The 3,447-nt window shown below is 37.5% G+C and overlaps 1 pseudogene; it reads right to left on the bottom strand.

Moving 5' to 3' along the window:
- Positions 1 to 464: 464 nt before the first annotated feature.
- Positions 465 to 1,753, bottom strand: LOC109677900 (polyribonucleotide 5'-hydroxyl-kinase Clp1-like; annotated as a pseudogene).
- Between the last annotated feature and the right edge of the window lie 1,694 nt (positions 1,754 to 3,447).

Below are 3,447 nucleotides of genomic sequence, written 5' to 3'. Positions count from 1 at the left end.
TACAATGAATCCCTCCTGCACAAATGATAAAGAATAATAAAAGAATAATATATTTGTATATAATATAATAAAAATATAACATAATAAAAAGGTACTTTCAAGTTTGAATTTTATTGAATATAAAATTCAAAATTATTGGATGTAACTTTCATCTTGGAAAATGAGATAGCAAGTACTATATGTGGGATAAGAAGTAGTTATTTGAAAAAAAATCCACATGGAAGGGCAGTAAAAGAAATGGAATTTTCCAGGGTTTGAGTATTTTAAATGGCACTTTAGGTGATCTAAGAAAGTCATTAAATTTTTTTCATGTTTCTCCTTTTGGTTCAATATTAGAAGAGTTTGGTTACCACCACATGTTTTAAGAGGTAGAACATATGCTTTCTACAAGTTCAGTTTCCTTGTCAACTGACCTCAACAGATTCTCTTATCTCAGCCCATGTGCCCCTGGTGTGGTCAAATCTCTATACCCCAGAAAACAGGCTTCTTGCTGATCTCTGCTTGAGATCCATGAACTGGATATCCATGATGAGAAAGAAGTTCTTAGGTAATGGGTAAGGGGCTGGAGACAGAACAGTAAACACCTGATGTTCCAGGTCCACACTGGTCACCACAATGAAACCAGCCACACTTGTCTAAGAAAGGTTTTCCTCTGTGCCTTCAGCAGTGCTAACACTCAAAAGATGCACTATATCTCAGCCAGGTGTGACTAGCATGAGCTGGTGGTCTTTCTGAGACATGCCAAAACAGGAGTCCCAGATGGATAGTGCCCCAACTTTGTAGATGTTCACATCTGAAAATTTGACATTGAAGGCATGGGAATAGAAACAGCCTCAGAAACCATAGAAATTCTCACGGATATGCTCATTCCTGCATTCCTGCCAGAAATCCTTGGAGTGCTCCACCACACTCCCTGATTTAGGGAGCAGCGCAGTGCATATAACATGAGGCAGGTCCTGTTTTGGTTAGTGGTACAGTCATATCCAGAACCACAACCACATCCTCTTCAAAAGCTGAAGCTGCATGCATCAGGGCCTGGTAACCAGAGCCCTTGACCCAGCCATAGATGTTAATGACACAGCCACTCACAGATGCCCCTCAGTTTATCTCATGCCTTTGATTGAACACATCTGCTAAACGTGATGTAATGTTATTAAAAAGCTTGATGTTGGTGCCAGTGGCGGTAGAGCCAAAATGATATAGCAGAGGGGCCTGGACAGAGAAACCTTCTTCAACATCTGCTGGCCACTCAGTATAGAGGGCTCTCATGGTATGAGGGATAGACATAGGACCCTGGCCCACATCCAGTTTCACATTTGTAGGACAGAGACCTAAATTCACTGCATAGTTCAGGAGTAGGTGACATACTGGGGACTTTCCCACATCAGCAGGACCCACTACCATCACTTGGGGACTCTGCTTGTCCTCCTTTTCCACGTGCCTCTGGTCTGCTTCAGGGCTCTGTGAGAGTTGAGGTTAAGCAACACAGGGATGTCACTATAGACATAACCCACCTTGGTGTGGCCACTCACTTGCACAGAACAGCCATGCCAAGTATAAACAGCCACCTTGGCACCAGCATCAAATGTGAATTTCTTGTTTCTGGTTGACTGGGTGCCAAAGCACTCTGCCGTACTTGTCAGCGACTCCAGCTGTACTGACTGAGATGCTTCCACCTCAAAGCAAAGTTCTGTTTCCTGCTCTAGCTGGAATTTAGTTGTTGTTTTTTGTCATCATTGGCTTCCTCTCCCATCTTTCTGTGTGGTCCCTGTGCCTACACAATCACCAGCCCAAACCAGTAGCCCCAGAAGCTCTTCCAGACAGAACCTCAGGTTTACCATAAACCATGCTCCTCTAGATGCACCACAAGTTTACTTTTTTTCATTAGAAATAAATCTGAGTGTAATCGCTATACCATAATTAAAAGAAAAAACTCCTTTTAACAGAGGCAGAAAAATTTTTTGATAAATCATTAAAAATAAAAACTTGCAAACTAATAATAGAAAGAAGCCTGTTAAAACAAGATTGAGCAAATAGCATTCCTGAAGGTAAATGATAGAAGCAATGGCTTTGAAATCTGCAGCAGAATAAAGACACTCATTGTGTATGCTCCTTTTAATAGGGCCTAAAGGATTTCCTTAAGACAAGAAAAGAAAAAAATTTAAAATATAAATATCATAAGCAAACAAAATGCTCATTATTTATATGTGCTATGATTATTATAGTTGTCAACACAAGAAACTCAAATTAATAGCATTAATAGAAGGGTTTGGGAATATTACTATGTACAAAATGTTTATAAAAATTGTCCATCTTTTATCAGGAACTAACACTTTGAAAACACACTTCTTTGAAGATACCATTTAAAATATTCACAAACCTTATGCGAGATAGATAAAATTGTAATATACTCTTCAAAGTCATAAAAAAAGACATCAGTAATTGAAAGATAAACCAAGTTCATGGATGGGAAAATCCAATATTGTAAAAATGTCAGTTCTCTCAAAATTAATCTATAAATTCAATACAATCCAATCAAAATACCAACAGGGCATTTAGGGAACTTGAAAACTAATTTTAAAATTCATAAGGAAAAGTAAAGCACCAAGAACAGTAAGATAATTGAAGGCAAACAGAGTAGGGGGGTCTCAGCCTATACAGTAAAGAATTTAATATAACAGAATGGTGATTAGGAGACATGAATACTGATTTGGGAATAGAGAAAGAATAGTGAAATCAAACATAAAGCCCAGAAACAAAACCATAAAAGCAGTTCAACTTGATTTATGATGGAGGTGAAGATCAAAAAAGAAAAGAACAAGTGCTGGGGAAATTATTATCCATTGGAAACATACTGTTTGCTTTGTGCCAAGCAAAGAATTGTGGTTAAATGAAACATCTCAAAATTGAAGGCAGAAGATGTCTCTGACTTCAGCGTATTGTAGGATTTATTTTTATAATGCACAAACAATACAGGAAAAAAAAAGAAATGATGAATCCAAACTTGTATTGAATTTAAAGGCTTCTGTGCATTAAAAAACATCATTTAAAAAATGCAATGACAAGACAGGTGTGGTGATACATCCCGTAATCCCTGCACTTGAGATGCTGAGGCAGGAAGATTGAGAATTTAAGACCAGTCTGTGCTACACAGAGACATACTGTCTCAAGAAAAAATAATGCAGTAACAATCCTTAGATTTGGAGGAAATATTTGCAAGATATGTACACAACAAAGAAGTAGTGCCCTTTGTAAGAATGTATATAAGCTTTATATCACAACACAAATTAACTTCCAGTTCTGTGATCAAAAGTATGGCACAGGCATTTCTAGGATAAAATCACAGTGATGTGTTAGACTGGCTTTTATCAAAAATTGTTGACAAGAATGTAGCGAAAAGAAAAATTGTATTCCTAAGGAATGTATATTTTTGTGGCCATTATGGAT

The sequence above is a fragment of the Castor canadensis genome, chromosome 5 (assembly GCF_047511655.1).
Source record: "Castor canadensis chromosome 5, mCasCan1.hap1v2, whole genome shotgun sequence".
NCBI lineage: Eukaryota > Metazoa > Chordata > Mammalia > Rodentia > Castoridae > Castor > Castor canadensis.
This window is presented reverse-complemented; position numbering and strand designations above follow the sequence as displayed.